Here is a 23,127-nt window from a genome sequence, read left to right as displayed (position 1 = left end):
AGGTCAGTGTTGCTCCAACTAACTGAGCAGACTGCCTGAGCACTTGAAAGAGAACTCAATGAAACGGTAAAGACAAATTTAACTGCTAAGAGTACCTGGGTCTTAGAGTATTAGCCCCATGCTCTCTAGAAGGCATCATTTCAAAAAGAAAATCAGAATCAGGCAGCTGACAGAGCGTGTTAACAAAGCATCTGAAGTATTAGTTACTATACGTACAACATGGTGCTGGCAATCTTGATGCTATGTTCTGGAATTAATCCTAATTAAATGAAGCAAGGTATGTGAATATGTCTAGCTTAATGCTTGACACATAATAGTGTAAATATTGTCTTCCTCTCTTCCACCATTTTTTCCTCCTTCTTTCCTCTTCTTTCCTTCCTTCCTTCCTTGCTTGCTTGCTTCTTTCCTTTCTCTCTTTTCTCTCCCTTTTTTCTCTCTTTTCTTTCTTTGTTCGTTCATTTCTTTATTTCTTTCTACCTCTTTCAATTTTTCTCTCCTCCCCTCACTTTCCTTGTTTCTTGAGCCACTGTATTCACCAGTGGCTGGAAAAAGGCTTCTTTGCAGTATATGCTGTATTTGAGATGTGATTGGGCTTTTCAGATACATCTTCCTCCTCAGTTTCACAGCTTTAACATACCTTCTCAGGAAACATTGAAAATCATTTTGGAATTTTTTCTTTATTTCAGAATATTATGGGGGTAAAAATGTTTTGGTTATATAATTTGCTTTTGTACAGTTTGAGTCAAAGTTATAAGTATGCCCTCCACCCAGTTAGTGTGCACTGTATCCATTAGGTGTGAATTTACCCATCCCCGCCCCCCACCTGATTGATTTCCATTGAGTTTTACTTCCATGTATGCACATAAGTATTGATCGATTAGTTCCAATTTAATACTGAGTACATGTGCTGTTTGTTTTTCCATTCTTGTGATATTTTATTTAGAAGAATGGCCTCCAGCTCCATCAGATTGTTACAAAATGTATTAGTTGAACATTTGTTTTTATGGCTGAGTAGAACTCCATGGTATATACATACCACATTGTATTAATCCACTCATGTATTGATGAGCACTTGGGTTGTTTCCCATCTTTGCAATTGTGAATTGTGCTGCTATAAACATTCACTTGCAAGTGTCTTTTTAATAAAATGTCATAATGTCTTTTTTTGGTGGGGGCGGGGCACAGAATAACCAGTAGTGGGATTGCTGGATCAAATGGTAGGTCTACTTTTAGTTCTTTGAGGTATCTCCATACTACTTTCCATAGAGGTTGTACTAGTTTGCAGTCCCACCAACAGTGTAGAAGTGTTCCTTTCTCTCTGCATCCATGCCAGCATCTGGTATTTTGGGACTTTTTGATAAGAGCCATTCTCTCTGCAGTTAGGTGATATCTCATTGTGGTTTTGATTTGCATTTCACTGATTATTAGAGATGTTGAGCATTTTTTCATATGTTTATTGGCCATTAGTCTGTCTTCATTTGAAAAGTTTTTGTTCGTGTCTTTTGCTCACTTTTTAATGGGGTTGTTTGATTTTTTTTCTTACTGATGTGCTTGAATTCTTTGTAGATTTTGATCATCAGCCCTTTATTGGATGTATAGCATGCAAATATTTTCTCCCATTCTGTAGGTTGTCTGTTCGCTCTATTTTGATTGTTTCCTTGGCTGTGAAAAAGTTTTTTCATTTGATTAGGTCCCATTTATTTATTTTCATTGTTGCTGTCATTGCTTTTGGGGTCTTCATAAATTCTTTGCCTAGGCCAATATCTATAAGAGTTTTCTGTGAAATTTTACTTATTAATACTGGCATCATATGACAGCTTTCAAATCATAGGAATGCTCTGACAGAAGCCAAGCGAGGAGGATTGCATTCCAGCTCAGATCTCAGACCCAGAGGCTTTGTCAGCATTGAGGAGAGGGGATGAGGAAAGGGTGAGGGAAGGAGCAGAACTTACCACCCATAGCTAGAGGTTTCTCAGTGCTGGGCAAGTGGTCCCTGGGTAGGGCAACTTGTCTACATAGATTTTGAGAATTATTACTTAAAGGAGAATCTAGTAATTATCAAAATTAGACAGCTAGCCTTGGGGACCATGGAATACTGAAGCCACATGGACACATAGGATCATCTAGTTCAGAGATTGTAATAACTTTGACCTCATTTGTTCTCATTCATTCTGATCAGAGGCAAAACTGACAAAGACAACATTTTTTCTTTCTTATTCTTCTACATTTGAGTCACTGGACTTACCCAGGAATCCAGATCATTCATCCCTGAGGCTATCACTTGCCTTTTCATTTCTCTGAGGAATTGAGATCTTATCCTTTAAAGACAGTTTTTGCATCTAGTCCTTCACTCTCTGCTGGACCTGAGGCCTCTCGTCGGCTTACATTACTTTTATGTAATTCTCTGAATGTTTGCTTAGAAATTCACCTGCTGGGCATGGACTCACATATCTTGGTATCCACGTGGTGCTGGAGTTGTATACAGTCACAGACCAGGATTTCCAGAGCAAACCCTAATTTGGTGACTTGCTGCAGGAAGTTTATTACTGAAGCCCTTGGAAAGCATGAAGGAAGCAGGATCAGACGGACTTGAATTGTGGTTCATTCTCAGAAAGGCCTCGGCCAATTACACAGAAGTTTTGATGCTGGGAGAGCTTTGTAAAGTTGTGTGGAAAGTGGGCACCTTTCCACACCTGCTGGTCATTGGGCTGAGAATGTCCCCAGGAATGATCATGACCTTGGGGGAGGAACCTCTCTTGAGATGAGGAACTCCCTGATTGCTGACAGCTGCAGATACTCGAAGCAGCTGGAGAATAAATCCTGAAGAGGGGCCTAGTAGTGCACATATCATTCACCACATAGTGCAACACCAAGGTCAGAGATAAGATGGAGGAGGCTGGTACTGTTATATGGCTGGTTCAGCAGCTCAACTCTGTCATAAAACATCTCACCTGCTCTCTCTCTCTCTCTCCTCCGTCTATTTCTTTATGGTGCTTAGAAAGCTGCTATAGATGCTGAAATCATAAGATGTTACAATAATGTTGAATGGCAAAAGAGGGACTGATTTATCCCAAGTGTCTCTTGTTAAAAATGAGGAAAACTTGACCCAAAATCTCCTTAACAGGCTTCTTGCAGGTCCCATTTTTTTAGAGTTCAGTTACAGGCTTTTGCCAAAACCAGTCATGGGCAAAGAAGATGAGACTGGAATGTTTGGCTTTGTATAAGTGTGTTTCACTCCTGGAACAAGAGATGGGGCTACCTTTCTTAAAGCACATGGAAGGTGAATTTCTAGACAAAACCAGGATTTTGTAAGAGGAGACAAAATCGTAGTTGTGTAAACAGTCAAAAATGTCTGCAATATGTATCCAGGGGGTTAAAAATCCCCTTAATAATAATACGAATAATAATATTAGGTTCCTTAACAAAAAATATTACAGTTACTACAACAACAGCTATTCTTAAAATTGAATATGCAAATGAATTACCTGGAGAACTTGTTAAAAGGCAGACTCTGATGCAGGAGTCCCATGGTGGGGCCTTCAATTTTTTGCAACTTGACCAAGCTCCCAAGGGTGCCAAGGCTACTGGTCTGAGGACCACAGTTAGACTTGCAAGGTACTTGCACATCTAATATCTATTTAGTACTGACTATGTGACAGGTGCATTTTATGCTTCTTTCTTGGGCTATCTTATTCAATCCTCACAGTGATCCTGTAATGTAGGTACCATTATTATCTCTATTTCACTAATGAGAAAACTTAGGGAGGTTATACTATATGAGGGGTACTAAGTTTGAAGTTTTTGTCTTGTGAGATGTTTGGGGACTTGAGGGTTTATGTAGACTCCATAAAACTTTTGGGGATTGCAAAATAATGTTTATGGTTCAGAACCCCCAAAAGGTTAACCTCAGACTAGATGGCTTCAAAGATCCCATCTAGATTAGACATTTAAAATCTGTTGTCCTGTTTTTTTCTATTGCAGGATTGCAGTCTCCAACATATTGAGAGACTTTTAACAAAAGTGCTCAGATCTAAGTACTAATTGAGAGCATGGGGGCTTGGTATTTGTCATACTTACTTGCCTTTATCTGAGAGAACAAGATATGAAATTATCATTACGTGATGCCGCATGATCTGTAGGCAGCAGCCAAAATGGAAGCAGCTGAAGAAGTCAGAAAATTCTCATGTAGTTAGGACAGGACTTTTTTAGAGGCCCTGGCTTGGGTTTAAGTGAGGCCTACAGCTGCCTGCCTCTTCCTCCTCCTCTCTCTCCTTTTCTTTCCTTCTTTCTTTTTTTAACACAGAGATCTCAAATTGCTCCAGTTATAAGTTGCCTGGAATTTGATAAGGACATTTAAACAGTAGCAAGGTCTGCAAAGAATTTGCCTCCTGACACTGCCTGTCTGCTAAATAGGGCCTATCACATAACCATGTCACTCTCTTCATCTGCAAAAGAGGGGAGGGGAGAGTCATTATGGCTCCTATTAGGGTTTTTGCCCAATCAGCTTCAATTAAGTTGAAGCTGGAACAAGTTTATTTCATTTGTCTGTGCCACTTTGCTAGTACAGCAGAGAATAGAAACAGGAAGCCAGCATCTAATCATAGAGTTTAGACCACTGCTCAGGGCCAACTTCACAGGGCCTGGCACTGAGAAGGGCCCTGTGCTTAGTTTAATACTCTATTGTTGATGGCTTGTAGTTCTTAACAATATTTGAATGAAGGGCCCTGTGTTTTCAGTTTGCACGAGGCTCTGCAAATTATGTAGCTTGCCCTGCTGCAGTGGCTCCCAATCATTTATTCACCCCAAATTCAGAGTGTTTTGCATATAGTTCCAAATCCTAGGGACACTATTTTCTCCTTGGAATTAGGATATTGATTTCCAATTTCCCTGTGAGAGATGGTGAGAAAAAGAATGCTGGAATTTGACTGGAGTCGTGTGGTAAAACTTTTAATTAACAATCTACAGGAAAAATATGGGTAGAGATAAGAGACCCTAATATATATGGAGCTTCTACTTTGTAGCTGGAACTTTATAACTGTTATGTTATTTAATCATCTCAATAATTCTCCAAGGCAGGTATTTTATAGATGAGGCTAAGAGAGGCTAAGTAACTTACCCAAGATCACACAACCAATAAATGACAGAGCTGGGAATTGATCTTAGACCAATCTGGCTTTAAATGGGGGCAAATGTGTTATCTACTGAACATAGCCAGCTATTTAATAAGTTTATTTAGGGATTGGGCTCAAGAGAGGTGAAATAATTGGATGGAAAAGTACTTTAGAGAACTGGGAAAGGAAGTACTTTTAGAATCTCAGTTTTGAAAGAGAGAGAGAGAGCTAAAGAGGTCAGACCAGAAACTAAAAACTTGATGTAATAAGATGTTAAAGTGAACGCATTATAGAAGCTGAGATACAGTGGACACCTCATTCTAAGAGAAGTACAAGATGCAGATGCACTTTTTAAAGATTTAGCCAAGAAGTTGACTATAAAAATCTTGGACCCCTAACCCATATTAAAGACAGAAATAAGGCAGAAAGAGTGAAGATAGAGAGACATTTTATAATGTGGAATTCTGGAAGAAGCTTTCAGTGTGCTGCGAATCCTACAACGTAGCTCTGGCCAGATGGGGAGGTCCCTGCCCTGTAACTTAGACTTAATGACTGGTTTCAATGGTCTGGGCCTTATAGCTGTTCTCTTTGACTTGGAGGACACAGTGGCCTGTTTATAAAAACTGCCTGAGGAATCTAAAGGGCAGGAGCCTGATCAGCCACCTGCTTGTGGTGGAGCAGAGGAGTGTGAGAGCAGCATGGGAAACATCCTACATTCCTAGAGTTTGGGGTAAACGTGTGAATGTTTTCCATGGGGCAGAGGCAGGAGAGACAACTGGAATTCAATTCACATTAGGGCCATACAGACATCTGAACATTCTTTAGCCAAGAGAAAGTGTTAATAGCTTGAGATTCGTAGGAACTAACAAAGGAATTAGTGATTGGCTCAGCTGAGATTTATTTGTTGAGATCAAGAAAGCTATAAATGAGGATATCAGCAAGATGGCAGCATAGGAGGTTTTCAGCTCATGACATCTCCCATACCCCACAGAAACAACAATTTGGCAGCTATCCACTGACAGAAATGCCTTGGTCAGAGTGTGAGGACCCAGGCAAGAGACTGAAAAATCCTGGTGGAGCTCGAGACTGAGAAGGGCCACATCCAGAAATCAGGCCTGTGCAGTATGTTCACTGGCTGTGGTCCTGGCTGGGGACCAAAAGCAGCTCCGTGTGCCTGTGGACTCAGCTCTCATTCCATGGTCTGGGGGCCTTGCTCACCCAGGCACCTGGCTGGAGACATCCCTGTCTGTGTCCCAGTGGTAAGTGCACCGACCTTGGACCCAACCTTAGACTCCCTGTGACTTGGCTTCAGCCCTGCTCTGCCGTGGCCCAGGGACAATCCTGTCTACTCAGGGGCCTGGCAGGAGCCACAGCCATTAGCACCAACCTGGGAAGAGAAACCAGCCAAAATTTTCCCCCAAATTTAGGGGGTAACCCAAGGAAGGGGAGTGTCTTGAACTTTACAGCAAGTTTGTAATTTTTGATGGTTGAGTTGGATATTTTAATTTCTAGTGTCTAAGAAGGGTGAGAAAAATTATAGGATCCACCTGAGTTTGCACTTAGAACTAGAAAAGCTCTTCCATTGGAGCACATTTAAAAGGGAGAGAGCTACAAAATAAAATTGCTTTGTGGTTACCTCCCTTTACTCATAGTTGTGCACCATGCTGGCTGATGAGACATGCTCTCTGATTGCAGCAGGTGCTGAAGATGGTTCATACCAGGGAGTATCCAACAATGCAGGCAGGGATGATGTTTGGGAAGTCTGGTAAAGGTGATGAGTGGCAGCCTAGGCAGGTAGCCAACAAGGTAGTTAATTACTTCACTTATGGGTAGAGTACAGTGATGAGTTCCTGGGAACTCATGTTTCTGGCAGTAGACTCTTTTGGTAGCCCATTCAGATACCCTTTCCTAGACCGGTGCAGCCATCCCCCAGTTGTTGAAAATGTTGGCAGGTAGAACCTCACACCTGCATCCATTTCCTAAGGCCTTTCTTTAACCGACATGAGTTTCTTTATTTAGAAGTATCTGGGAGATTATGCTCACCTCCTAAGTGGGTCCACAGCCAATGCCTTACAAATATAAGGGTTCAAAAGCCTAGACTGAGACAACTTTGTAGGGCTGTTCACGAGATCTATTATATATTTCAGCAAAATCATGTCTTGGCTTAGCTTCTTCCCCTGCTCTGTCCTGCTTTCCTATCTCTTTTACAATTTCATTTTGAGACCATTCTCTCAAAAAATCACTTGCATAAGAATCCCATCTCAGGTGCTAATTCTAGGGTATCTGATATAAAACTTGGAATGATACTAGAAGGCTAACTTTAAAAATTGGGATTCTGGAGTTGGGTCATTTGCTGGCTGAATGGCAATGAAGAACCCAGCACTGGTGGTAGGCAGAGTATTGATGGGCCCTGCATGATGCTGCAGCAGTGAAATTGCTTAGGCTTTCACCTGTAATGAATCGGTATGAGATACAGGTGGAAGGGGATACATTATTCATGTAATATTACTGGAATTTTATTGGAATAATTATAGGAATTGTGAAATCGGGTGGTGGTACAAAGCACCATTGACACACTGAAGAGAGAAAATTACAAGTTTATATCTATTAATCATCAATTTAAAGCAAAGTGTGAAATTCAGAGGGCCTCCTGGGAAGCTTATTTATTTAACATTAGACATCACTCTCACTGGGAAGCTTTTTAAAGAGATATTGTCTTCTGAAGCTGGAGGGCAGTCTGAGTTGATGATTAGGATTATTTGGGTTTTGGAAGCCACATGGTTCACAATTGTGAATACTACTTTTACCAATTTATTAGGTGATGAAGAAGGCTACTTATTTTGAGTGAGGCTCAGAGCAAGAAAAGCAGGTCCAGGCTGCTGCTTTTCCACTCGAGCCATATGGCTCAACGGATTCCATGTTACTAGAGGTATTTGTAGTGAGCAAAGCTGCCATGTGGTGTCTCTGGCAAGCCCCAGTAGGAGAGTTACAGCACATATCCCTGAGGTTCTGGAGCAAGGCCACGCCATCTGCAAAAATGAACCAAACACTTTTCAAAAAGTAGCTACTGGCATAATACTGGGTCCTAGTAGAATGTGTTTATGCCACCACAGGGCATCAAGTGAGTGTGCAGCCAGCAGTGTTCATTATGAACTGTATGCTGTTAGACCCACCAAGTAGTAAGTTTCAGTGGACTCTGCAGCGATCTATCACAAGGTGGTATTGATACTTCTGGAATTACATCTGAGTAGGTTCAGTGACCACAAGTAAGCTGCATGGACAGGTGACCCTGACTCTCATGTCACTTGTCATTGCTGCATTGATGGCCTTCCCTCAGTTCATACCTGTGGCCCTGTGGGGAGTTCCTGATGATCAGCTGAGGGAGGAGGAAAGAACAAACCAAAAAACTGTGCTTGGTTTGTATAGGAGTCAACTCAGATATACTAATGTAAGCCAAAACTAGAGTGCAGCTGCACTAAAGCCCTACCCGTGAGTGGCCCTCTAAAATGGTGATGAGTAGGAATCCTCCCAATGAGAAGAGTGGAAGAGTGTTAGCATGGTCATCTGCTTTGTATGAACAAAAAAGTGAATTTCTTTACTAGTTGGTTAGGGGCCTGAAAGAGCAAGATTGGAAGATCTGTGACAACGGGGTCTTGGGAAGAATCAGGTGGGTGGACCTATGGGAACAGATATTAAGCATGGTAATCCTTGTAGTGCACATTAATGCTTATGACAGAATATCTATTGTGCAAGAGTTTTTTTTTTTTTTTAAATCAAGTACATAGGATAACTTGGCCAGTAGATGTTAGCCAGTCTCTCTCCTCAGTCACCCTTTATTGGATACTGGACGAATAAAAGAAAAAACTACACTGGCAGAGATGGAGGCTATGCAGGGTGACAGCCTGGATTTCCTCTTACTAAGGCTGATCTATTGAGTGCCATTGCTGAATATGCCACCTTCCCGGTAAAAGAGAATAACATTGAGCCTTCAATGCTGTACTTTCCCTGGAAGGAGACTCACCATCCACTCAGTGTACAGTTGATTACATTAGACCCCACTCCATACTGAAAAAAGCAACAATTCACCCAGAGTTGAAATGACACATTTTCCAGAGTTTTTTTGCTTTTTCTGGTTACAGTGCTCTCTCATCACCACTTCCAACATGGGATTCTGTATAAATTCCTCTTGAACCAATGGACTCACTTTATAGCAATGAAGGTACATCAGGAACACATGATCATGGATCCAGATCCACTGGACTTACTATGTGCCAAACCATCCTGAAACTATTGCCCTGATAGAGCAGTGGAATAACTCTTTGAAGGTGCAGTTGTGGTGCCAACTTGGAGAAAGCATCCTATAAAATTAGGCACCTAACATATAGAATGTTAGATAATACAAACTAATGTGTAGTGGCAGAAAGCAAACCATTGGTTGCCTGGGAATGAGGCAGAAAGCAGTCTGTAAACATATGAGACACCATAACAACAAAATCTAATAAATAATATGCTATAAGAAGGCAAGTTACGATAGCATCAGGGAAGGACTATTTTGGGAAGTTATATGTAATCTGAAACCTAACGTAAAAGAATGTCTTAATCATGAAAAGAGGAGGAAAAAAAGAAAATATGTTCCAGATAATGGGACAAGTATATGTTGTGACCTGGCATGATAGATTAGAATAACTAGACCAAAGCAGGTGAGGAGGTAATTGTAACAGATGAGGTAGGAGATGTAGCAGAGGCCAGATTACAGAAGTTGGAATTGGGAGTAAAGTAATTTGAAGTGTACCAAAGAGTTTTAAGTATTTGGAAATGGATGACATGCTTAGTTTTGTTTCTTAGAAATTAAGATGGTTTGCAGATATATTAATAGTTTTGGATGAGAGTAAAATGAAAGGCATGGAGGCCAGTTAAATCTTCTACTGCAGTACACATGAGCCATATTACTGGCTCAGGTCTGGCCAGTAGTACAAGTGTCAGGAAGAATTTTGACTGATTCAGATACGAGGAGTGAAGGGAAGAAAACAGGAGACATTTTGAAGTTTTTTTTCTTGAGTAACTATATTGGTAGTTGTGCCATTTACTGACATTACACAGGGAGAGGAGAAGAGAAAATGTTGAAAGTCCTTTCAAACATTTAGTCTATGAGGTGCTTATGTTATATCTTAGTGAATATCTCCATCACATAGTTGTATTATCAATTTGGAGGTAAGGAGAGAGATCTGGGAGGTAGGTAGAAAGCAATGAGAGTCAGGGGGAGTATGTTGAGAAGAGAGGGTTGAGCATTGAGCCCTTAGGAACACCAGTAGTCAAGCAAAGAAAGAACAAGGTGCCATGGAAACTGAAAATAAGGAGCATGTCAGTAAGGACATTTGCTGTTAAGGTTGAACATCAATAAGAAGTCAAGAAATTGGGCAAATTATATGTAGCTTCTTAGGTGTTCTATCCCATTATATGATATTCCCTCTGCCTCCTATGCTCTCCCCCTTTCATTCCTTGTAAACTCTCATTAATCCTTTAAGTTCGTCCAAGAGCCCCTCTTTTGGGAAATTCTCCTTGAGTTCCACAGATGGACTTTGGAGCATGCTTCCTTATGGTTCCACTTTGTTTTGATTTTGCTCATAACCTTGCACTTTCATTATCTGTCTACAAGCTTATCTTCTAGCCAGACTGTGACTTCTGTTTTTATATTCCCAGCATCACTACATTTCAACCTTAGCTGAATCCCTAGTGCCTAGAGTAGTAATTTTATAGAAGATACTAAAAAATTTGTTGAATGAAGAAAAAGCTCTTGAAAAAATGAAGGAATCTGAATTATTAATGATGAAAAAAGGCAAATGATGTTTCAAGGCATAACTTTTTAAGGATTGTGCCACAAACTAGCTTGGGCAAATAACTGCGTTTTTTTCTAGGGAATCAGCTTCTTCATGAGTAAAGTCAAGATGTTGTTTAATGGTGATATAATGTGTTCTATGGCCAGTCTTATTTCAGTTATTATTTCTGGATTGAAATAAATATTTTGAATCTTTCTCTTCCTGCCTATCTTGGTGCTTCCTCTGGTTTTTAAATGGGCATTATTTCAGTCTAGAAAGTATTGGATCCAGTCTCTTGTGTGTCTTTGTTATTTTTATTTTCCATGAGCATTTCTGAGCTTGGTGTGGTTAAGACTCACAGACCTAGCAATGTCCTAAATACACATCAGCAGGTGTTGAAAGGCTGTGGATGAGAAAATGCCATCACTTCCTGGGTAATTGGAACAAGGCAGAGGACACTGTGCTCAGTGATTTGACAAAGGATTAACCTGTCTCCTCTACTGTAAAGAAATAATGGGCTCATTTGTTACTCATGGCACGCCTGTCACCACATGATAAGGATAACACAGTGTCTAGCACACTTTCCTAGGATCCCTGACCAAATAGCTGAAAATGGAGATGTAAACATAGGACCCAGAAATTGATCTATATTCGTAGGAAGCACTTCAAAGTTCCTGGGCGTGCTTTGCTGTAGCCATGAATATGAGTGCCATCCCAGGTGCTTAGTGGCTCATTAAACTTTAGGCAGACAGAAGCGATTAAATGGCAGACCCGAAAGTCATGCTTCTCATTTCATATCTATTTTTTGTATGACTTTTATGTAATTCATGATTAGGGAAACCCAGAATATATTTGCTTATAGGGTTTTGGTAAAATAAGGCTGCTGATACAGCCAAATGTAGCATACACTAGTGTTCTTAGTGTAGATCTGACACTATGAAAATAGAATCAGGACCTCCTGATAATAGGTAATTGTACATAAATGTTGATTGATTAAATACGAGAGTATTTTTATATATTGATGAGAAAATAAACATTTTCTTGACTATATATCCACTTTTGAATTCTAATGCGTTAACAATATTAAGCATGACAAAGATATAATTTAAAATATATTTAAAATTTATATATAAGAAGATGTTCAGTTCAGAATTATTTATAAGAATAGACAGTTTGACATAAATTAAATATTTTTTATTATGGAATGGGCTAAAAGACTTTTGGCATGATGACCCAAAGCAAATATTATATTATAAAGCCATTTAAAAAATGGTAAATAAACACTACCTACCAAAGTTACTGTATGTACATGGTAATCCTATGCATATGAAGAAAAGCCCATAAATGTGATTGTGTGAGGATAGTAGTTTTTCCCGTTATACACATGAAGAAACTGAGGTTCATGGTGGCTAAGAAACCCATTTAGGTCACATAGCTGCTAGGGCTCAGAGTGATAAATTAAACCCAAGCAGTCTAATGCCAGAACCTGTACTCTTAATCCAGGCATTAACACTGCCTACCAAACTTCAGTAAAATAAAAATAGCAATCTTCTACTCCACTACTTCTCATCCCTGAAAAGGCAACCTCTTTCAATTACTTTGGTTGTTCCTTTGGGTACTTGCCTTTATATTCTAATTAATATTCTTTATTTTTCAATCTTAGATACTATATATTATGTTTCAACTATGGAGGAGGATGCCACCATCACCATCCCATCTTCATTGCTTTTCTCCTAATATATCACATGTGGCAAAAACAACTATTCATTGTTATTATTACAACTATGTAAATATTGCTCACTGACTACATTTGCTTTTAGTGCATGGCTATTTATGTTAGCTGGAGTTAGCCCCTTATTTAATCATTCTTTAAATTATCTGTTTCTATCACAAATTCTTTTTCCCAAGCCCAATTCCCCCTTAATTTTATAGTTACTTTAAATATGAATTAAACAAGTGAAGAATCTGTTAGTTCTTTTTTCTGCTTTATTCTGGACTTGCTCCTTTGATCTGCTACACCGTTCTCTCTTTTCCTGGGAATTCCCATCTCTTCCAACCATAATTAGAACCACTGTTTTCAGGATCCTTTTTCATGATTTGTTCCCTCATCTTGGTGGAGGATCTTCTTGGGGAAAAGTGTGTGAATCATAAATTCTGGGAGCCATTGGGTATTATTTAGGGATTTTTTTCATCTGTATTAACAGATTATGTACATTTCTTCTCAACTTCACATTTTGCAACATTACATTAGTAACTTGAAATTGACTGGAGTATATTTGCACCATGGAAGTCAGCAAACACCACAAATCAGTGCTTTTGTTTATTGGTTTTTCCAGGAGAGCCAGTTGCTAAACATTTACCAGCATGCCACTACTGCTGCCTGTTACTCATGAGCATTTCAGGGGAGTTTACAGTGCAAATTGCTGAATGGATTTGTCTCTTGTCAGCATCCTTCTCTGCCCACACTAGCTAACTGCCTTTCTCTGAACTGTTTACTCTTCCAACATATTCCCATCTCCTAAAAGTTGCTTATTTCTTATTTATACCTTTTTATTGCTCAGCTCTCACTTAAGATGGGTTTGAAGAGAGGGAGTAATGCACACAGTTTTAAAATTCTACCACATATATCCAGATATCCCGTCATCCACATTTAAACTGAAGGAATCTCCCTGAGTTCATTGTTGAAGGCAGATACCCCGGGTTAGAGATGATGTTGGCTTGAGAGAGGTGTCAGTAGAGGTGGAGAGAAGTAGATCAGCTTGTGAGTTTTTAAGAATAGGAAAGAAGGAAGTTGCGATCATGTCTCCCAAGTGTCTGAATGGATGGGTTCAAGGAATGCCATTAGTCCTTTAATAAGAAGATAAAATCTGAAGTTGGAGCAAAGCAGGCAAGGAAAGCCAAGAGTTTGTATTTGGATATGTTAAATTTGAGATGCCTTTGGGTTATACAAGTACAGATGTCAAGTTGGAGGTTGGCTATATGAGAATGGAGCACTATAGAGACATGTGTTGCATTCCAGCCATCCAACCATGATTTATTTTTCTTCCAGATAAGCTGTTGGCTTTGTGTAGGTGGGTGCATGTGTATTCTTGTGACCATATGTGGGAAAAGGTCTGTTGATCCAGGTGTAACTCATTATGGTATCCTGTGGATGCTTGGTAAATTCCATAAAGACATCCTTTAATCCATCTGGTCATTGGATGTCCTGATGGAATCTGGTATTAAAGTTTGCTGCTAGGTGAACAGAAAGTCTTTTATCATGTCATCATTAGGGCTCATGTCTCTCCCCCAACCTTAGCTTTGGCTGTCACAGCAGATAGTCTAGATCTTGGTAGCATGTTTGTTTCAGCTACCATCTGTTTCCTTCACTGGAAGTACATAGGAACTTCTAGATCCTATCATTCATATGAATGTTGAGAGAGACTCTAGTGGCATTATCTTTGATTATTTCTCTTACAACTATCCCTCAGCTATTTTTTAGCCTACGACTTAGATTATCATCTTATTGGGCAGATGTAGTCTTTCTTCAAAGGAAACTGAAATTGTACTAGTCTGTGGCCAGATAAGTATGGAATGAGCTCTATCATTCTGCTCTTTGCTAAAGTTTTATGATTATTTTAAACAGTGTTATCTACCCATGATTTTGATCCAGAATGGAGAGGTAGGGCATATGTGTTTCACTGCTTCCCCTGCTTCCTTATTGTTGTCCCCTCCTATCCAGAACCTGCTGAGCCTGGCTTTGTCTTTCACGTTCTGTCAGGTGGGGGGGATACAAACTTGCTCACATTATATCCTCCATATCTCTAATCCCTGGCTTTTGGTAAGGCTTTGCTTTCACACCAAAAACTTTATTTTATGTAAATGGAGTTTCTAGAATTAAAATATTTAGTTTTTTGATCAATTCTGCCCTTTGATACTAGTGGACATGTGAGTATTTTCTGGTCAGTAAGAGTTGAAGCAAAGATCAAAATGTTTCTTCCCCCATGATTACATCTCATGTGTCTTTGGAATTTTTTTTTATTTCAGCATCTTATGGGGGTACAAATGTTTGGGTTATATATGTTGCCTTGCTCCACCTGAGTCAGAGCTTCAAGCATGTCCATCCCCCAGACAGTGTGCACCGCACCCATTACCTGTGTAAATACCCTCCCCACTTCCCCCTCCCATCTGCCCGACACCTGATGAACGTTATTACTATATAGGCACTTAAGTGTTGATCAGTTAATACCAATTTGATGGTGAGTACATGTGGTGCTTGTTATTCCATTCTTGGGTACTTCACTTAGTAGAATGGGTTCCAGCTCTACGCAGGATAATACAAGAGGTGCTATATCACCATTGTTTTTTGTCTCTGAGTAGAATTCTATCAAAAAGTGGGCAAAGGACATGAACAGAAACTTTTCAAAAGAAGATAGACTAATGGCCAAAAAACATGAAAAAATGCTCAACATCTCTAATCATCAGGGAAATGCAAATGAAAACCACAATGAGATATCACTTATCCCCAGTGAGAATGGACTTTATTAAAAAGTTCCAAAACAATAAATGTTGGTGAGGATGTGGAGAGATAGGAACACTCATACACTTCTGGTGGGGCTGCAAACTAGTACAATCTCTGTGGAAACAAATATGGAGATACCTCAAAGAGCTACAAGTAGAACTACCATTTGATACAGCAATCCCATTACTGGGCATCTACCCAAAAGAACAAAAGACATTCGTGGAAAAGACATCTGCAGTAGAATGTTTATAGCAGCACAATTCACAATTGCAAAGATGTGGAAATAACCCAAGTGTGCATCAACACATGAGTGGATTAATAAAATGTGGTATATGTATACCACAGAGTTCTTTCTTTGCAATTTCTAAAGTCTTGTCATTAGGAGTTGTGAGGCACTCTGCTGCTGGTCTTCACGACTCAGTGGATAGAGGAAATGGGCCAGGTGTGGTGATGCAGTGGTGCGGTGGCGCAGTGGCTCATGCCTATAATCCTAGCACTCTGGGAGGCCGAGGCAAGAAGATCACTTTGAGTTCAGGAGTTCAAGACCAGCCTGAGCAAGAGTGAGACCCCGTCTCTACTAAAAATAGAAAAAAATTAGCTGGGCATGGTGACACATGCCTATAGTCCCAGCTACTTGGGAGGCTGAGGCAGGAGGATCACTTGAGCCTGGGAATTTGAGGTTGCTGTGAGCTAGGCTGACACCACAGCACTCTAGCTTCAGTGACAGAGCAAGACTCTGTCTCAAAAAAAGAAAAAAAGAGGAAATGAGTTGCTTTGTGTGGATCCATCAGTGCACCATTCATTATTCTATTTCTCTACTCTGACCCCTGTATCCTCTTTAAGTTTGCCTCTTCCCCTGAAATGTGTGAAAAGAATGTCAGAAAAATTAATCTAGTGATTTTTAAATTATTTATTATCAGAATATTTGCCTGTTACAAAAAGTGTACATGGAACACAAAACTTAAAACAGATGAGAGAAAACCTGCTGGGTTCAAGGGTGGGATGGGATCCCAAAGCCATGACAAATGGGCCTCCATCTCACCCCTCCAGTTATCTCCAGGATACTTATGGCTTTACAGTGCACACTCTGTCAACCTTTTCTGGCTTTGTCATAGAGATGACATTTTTGTTCTTTACTTAAGTCATTTAAAAAGTTTAAATAAGAGCTTCTTAGGTCTTTAAGACTATCTGTGAACTAACCCCCTGTTTCACGCATGAGAAAACTGAGGCCCAAAGAAGTGATATAATTTGCCTTAGGTCGTGTAGATAGTGTCATAGTGTAACTGGAATTCTAATAGTCTGTTCTCTAAATTGGTGCATTTTCCATTGCAGTGACCTACTCTGAAGCTCAGGGAATTCTTGCAGAGGACCTGTTCTTTGTGATCACATAAAGGAAGCTATGTTTAGACTCCAGAAGAGGCATATTTGTGCTGGCTTGTCTGTTCACTAGCCCTGACACATTATTCATTCAATTTGCTCAGTCTACAACTCCATTAGCTTTATCCTATGGTGGGGCTGGCCCATTTATCCCTGCTTAAAATTTAATCAGACATTTCACTGCTCATCAACACTTTAACAGGACCATTTAGAGCCCTGAAACTCCACACATCTCTGCTTAATTACTGCTAGCCGACAGATGTCACTTTCATTGTCCTCTCTTCCCTCTATCGTTCAGTTGCACAGACTTGGAGGAGAAGCTTATTGTTTAAATAAACCTTAAAGCAGGAAAACAATCAGAGACTGATAGAGAGATACCAGCCCATGTTTCTGCCTGATTGGAATCTAGTCATTTGGAGATGGGAAAGTCTGTATTTGGTACTTCATCAGGATTTGAAGCCCACTCTCAATTTTTTCTTGTACAAAGTGAAGGGAACATAGGAAGAAAGAGGGATGTAGAATAGATGACTGGGCTTCCCCATCTGCCATGCTTCTCATGCCTTTCTTAGACTACTCTCTGCTCATGCTTGTTCCTTATTCAACTGTGAAATTGGAATCGCAAGAGGGATGTTGCATTTCCCCTGCCAAGATTCCTCTCACGATGGAGCACAGGAAAGAGAGACTGCTTTTGGAGCTGGAAAAAGGGATGTGGCAATGTTGGCATGTAACAATAGGCTGTGTTTATTTGATATTACCAAATCTTGGTTTTCCTGAACCACCCACTCCATCACACATATTAATGGTATTTTCAAGGACACTGTAAATATTATCTCAAGTAGCCTCTGAGCATGAAAAATTTCTTTAAAATTAGATGTTAATAGCTCATGGCCTTTTCTCTGAAACAAGCTCAGAAAGAACAGGTTATCTTTGATGCTTTGAAAGTATGGAAGTATTTCAGATAACTGATTGGTATTTTTGGATTGAACAAGACAGGATTTACACAAGCTGCTTCTAATCTACTGCATCAGTTATCTAGTGCCACAATTATACTGCATAACAAACAATCATAAAATTTCAGCAACAGAGAGCAATAAATGTCCTTGAGAGCTTCAGCTGCTCTGACTTGGCTCAGGTAATCTCAGCTGGCCTTGACTGGGTGGTTTTGCTGTTTTTGGCTGGGCTTGCTCATGTCCGGAGGTCACTGGATGGTGGACTTGAATGACTGGGGTGACTTGGCTCTGTTCCACATCTCATTTTTTAGCAGGCTAGCTCAGACACGTTTTTATGGAAATGGCAGAGGGTGAGAGAACAGTAGAAATGCACAAGCACTTTCTCCAAGCTTTTTTTGAATTATATCTATTTAGACTTACAAGTCATGTTTGGCCAAAGTAAGTCACTAGACCAGGTCCAGAGTCAGAGTGACAGTGTTCCATAAGATTATATAGGAAAGCTGTATTAATAGATAGAGGAAATGTGGCAACGAATACAATAAGCCTACTATAAATAAGGGTGAGAGACCAAATGCTTCCCACTTAATATCAAGAACAAGACAGAATACTCACTCTTACTGGTTTTATTGAACATTGTCCTGGAGAACCTTGCCAGTGCAATAAGATAACAGAAAAAAAAAAAAGCATATAGGAAGAAGTAAATCTGTCTTTCTTTGTAGGTGACAGGGCAAATATATATAAAACTCTAAGGAGTATACTAATGATATTAGAACTGAAAAGTGGATTTAGCAAGGTCACAGGGTCCAAGATCAACATACAGAAGTTGATTGAATTTATATATGCTACAACTAAAAATTTAATATGAAATTATATATAATAATGATGACCAGTCAAGAAGTTCTATATATCAACTACTCTTAGTAGTCTCTTTCTAGAACTATTGCTTTTTAAAAGAAGACTATTGAGAGGAGACGATGTTTAACTTGCTGCCTTTCATACTGCATACACAACTGGCCATTTGTCCTTAGGTTAGTCCTTGTAACTTTGTTAGCTCTGGCTTCGAACAGTTATTTAAGAAGAAAAACTCTGGGGTGCTGGGCTGCAAAGCCCTTACTGGTTGTTAGAGAGCTAGAACCAACTAGAATACAAATGAGCTATAGTGTACATGCAAGTCCTTCTTGCCTTATTAGTTCCTCACAGAAGCACACCATAGCCCAATATAGCTCTCTCTTTCATTCTTTTTAAGTGGAAATAGCCATTATAATGGCACGGAATAATAACTGTTTGAAATTCTAGTGAAAACAAACAAAAACTTTGTTTCTGTCTTATGTTTTATGATGATACTGATTAAATTTATGAAAAGTTTATGTTGTTATTGGATTGGGTTGATGCTTATCTCCTGAATTAAAAATAGAGTGTTCTAATTAAACAAATAAAAAATAAAATGAAATTAAACGAGAACAATTTAGGTATAAATCTTGATGAGTAAAGTCTTAGCACTCCAAATTACAAGATACTTTTGAGATAAATGAAAGATACATAAACAGGTGGAGAGTTACATGATGCTCTTATATTGAAAAACTTAATGTTATTAAAATAATAATTTCCTCAAAATTGGTCTCTAGATTTAATACAATTCAAGTCAAAATTTCAGGAGAATTTTTAAAACTTTTTTTTAGGATTTGACAAGTCGATCCTAAAATTTATATGGAATTGTAAAGGACCTAGAGTATGAGAAACAGCTTTGAAAAAAAAAGGAGAAAATTGGAAGACTTACACTATCTGATTTTAAGAGTAATTACAAAGCTATAGTAATCAAGGCCATATGGTTTTAATATAAGAATAGACACAAATCCAAAAATGGACCTAAACTCATATGACCTAAACTCATATGACTGGAGGCAGATGAACCCCCCCCCGCCCCCAATTAATAGGTAGGATGTTGAGGATGATGACACTGCACACACCAAAAGAATTTGAGAGAAAATGTTTTAGACACTAGGGAGTCCTTGGGAGAGCAGAGCAGGAACAAGGAGATCTTGGATGGCTTGAGTGAGGCTGAGAGCCTGGGTTGGGACTTTACAGTGGCTAGGGAGTGGCACTGGGGACAAGTTTCCACATCCTGGCTGGGACTTTGAGAAGCTTGAATTTCCTATTGACACCTGCCCCAATGTGGTGCAGAAGGGGAAAGGAGAGGTGAAGCTTGAAAGCTGTCATCAGTTAAACATCAAAATTGGAGTCAAACTCTTAATTACAGATTTAGAGGCAATTCAGAGTGGAAATGATCATATTTTTTAATAAATAGTACTGGAATAATTGGATATCTACATGGAAAAAAATGAACCCTGACCCTTTTAACACATCTTACAGAAAAATTAGTCAAAATGGATCATACAAAATTTCAGTTAGATAAAAGGAATAAGTTCAAGAGATCTGTTGTTTAACATGGTGACTATAGTTGAGAGCAATGTGTTGTGTTCTTGAAAATTGCTAAGAGAGTAGATTTTAAGTGTTCTCACCACAAAAGTGATAAGTATATGAGGTAATGCTTGTATTAATTAGATCTAATTAGCCATTCTATGCATATATATATTTCCAAAAAAATCATGTTGTGCATGACAAATATACACGATTTTTTGTCAATTAAAAAATAAAAATAGATTATAGATTAAACATAAAACCATAAAAATTCTATAAGAAAACAAGATAAAATCTTTGCTACTTTGAATTAGGCAAAGATTTCCTAGTTTGGACACTAAAGGCACAAATTATGAAAGAAAAAAAGAATGAATGGACTTCATCAAAATTAAAATTTTTGCTCATTGACAGCTACTGTTAAGAAAATGAAAAATAAAGCCATAGATTGGTGAAAACACTTGCAAAATAAAATGACCAAAAATTGGATCAAGAATATATAAAAAATTCTATACCTTAGTAAGAAGTCATATAACCCAATTTTTAAAATGGCCAAAAGATTTGAGCAGACACTTCGTACACACACACACACACACACACACACACACACACACAGACACAAACACGGAACACAAATAGCAAATAGCACATGAAAAGATGAGGAAAATGAAAATTAAAACCACAATGAGATACCATTACTTATCTACTACAAAAACTAAAATTAATAAGACTGAAAATTATAAGCATTTCAATTGTTGATAGCAGCATTATTCATGAGAGCCCCAAATTTGAAATAGCTTAAATATCCTTCAACTGGCAAATGGATGAATTATAACCATATTATAGAATTTTTCTTAGTAATAAAATGATCAAAACATTAATTTTTATAACATAACATGGATTAATCTCAAAAACATTATGCTAAGTTAAAGAAAACTGACCTAAATATTGAATAATTACCAGAAATTCTAGAAAAGGCAAAACCACAGTGACAATAGATCATTGGTTTCCTGGGAGTGGAAGGTGGAAATTGTCTGTAAAGCGGCATAAGGGAACTTCTTAGGGTGATGGAAGTGTTCCAAAACTTGATTGTGATGGTGGCTGCACTATGGCATACATTTATCAATACTCATCAGACTGTATACTTACAGTTGGTCAGTTTTGTGGCTTCAAATTATACTTTAATAAAGCTGAATAATACTTTTAAATTGGCAAAATAATTTTCTGCCATAGGGCAAGAGGACCCAATGTGCATCATATGCCTTCTTACAGATGTCAATGTACCTGGAAATATTGCTGCTATGGTATCCTGGTTTTTAAACTTATGGAAGAGGGTCTAACAAGGCTAATGGATATCCCCATGGTCATATAGATGCACACACAGCTTGCCTCTTGCCCAAATAGATCTATAATTGTCAGACACTCTGCCTCTTCCTCAGGGCTTGTGTTTAGGCCACATATATCTTATTGCAGGAATATGCTGTCACAATGAACCACACCCTCTGGTGCTCTAGTACCAAACAAAATCATCTAGTGCCTGCTTATGGAGCTCTCAGAAAACAAAAGGGCCAGGGATTATGCAGGCCAGAACAGTAGGAAAAATGACATATCCCTTTCTTTGCTTTACCTTACCTTGCCTTTTTTTTGAGTCAAGGATAAACCTGTTTAACTATTGATAGGATTCTACCTGATACTGAAGTCTGCTCACCTGTGATTTGACAATTTTGACAACATTAGAATCTATGCTTTGAGATGCAAGGTAGTGGCTATATCTTGACACTTATACAGTGGGTTGGAAGGGGGGAAAAATGCATTGATTTTTGCCAAAGTTCTGGTTATTTTTTCCAGCAATTGGAGAATAACCCATTACTAATTGCTCATCCAACTGACTTTAAATGGCTATTTGTGAAGTCACATTTTGTTAGAGTTAAAACTTTATGTTCCCAAATAGGTGTTGTTCAATTGATTTATCTTGCTTTGGATAATGCTTATCAAAGTGTATGTGTAGGCAATATTTAAAAGATGGTACTTGATAGTATGGATGTGGTGTTGAGAAGGCAGGCTGATACCTAAATGCATCTATTGGTTGGTAAATACAGCCTCAAATAATGTAGAGCCTAGACAGAGGGATCTTGGAGGAGGTCATTTAGTCTAAACCCTCATTATGACCATTAGGAAAATGAGGCACAGAGAAGTTAAATGACTTGTCCAAGATAAAAGAGTATGTTACCTTGTGTGTTTTGAAACTAAAATTGAGGTTTTCTGACTCTTCTAATAGTCTTACCACCACATCACTGTACCATACTTCCAGTTAAATAAAAATTCACATGTCACAGAATGTAGAGGGGGTTTTGCTTGAATGAGAATGGTGCCAGGGCCCTACACTGTAATGCCAGGTGTTGATTTTAGCCAATATTCGTGGTGTTCAAAGGAACCCGTATTTGCAGGCTCACAGCATTACTCTAGTTATTAAGAGACAGAAGGTAACTGGGTGGGGATTGAAATAGTTCCTGGTAGTAAAATAGAACGACAGCCTCATAGAATTTGATACTGTTTTCAATATTTTATAACAAGTTCCCTTTACTCCAAATAAATGGTGGTTCATGTGGTTCCAGGATGAATTTCTTTTATAAAGGTTTTTACTCTTTAAGAAATATAGACACAGCTGTAAAAACAATTCAGTCTTTTACTTCATTGCCTTCTTTTTCAACTGGCAATAAATTGTTGGCTGAGGCTAGATAGGCACATAATAGGCAGTGGGAAAACCTCCATCAATGAAAAGATTTATCTCTGAGTAGTCTGAGAAACATTCCTTTATGCAATAAATACCAGAGGTAGGAGATATGGGCCAACAAGGAATGAATGGACTATAAAGAAGATTTATCAGGATGATGGTAAATATCAACCTTCAAAAAAGGAGAATTCCATAAGCCACAATCAGTGGCTTAATTTTTTTG

The sequence above is a fragment of the Lemur catta genome, chromosome 7 (genome assembly GCF_020740605.2).
Source record: "Lemur catta isolate mLemCat1 chromosome 7, mLemCat1.pri, whole genome shotgun sequence".
Lineage (NCBI taxonomy): Eukaryota > Metazoa > Chordata > Mammalia > Primates > Lemuridae > Lemur > Lemur catta.
This window is presented reverse-complemented; position numbering follows the sequence as displayed.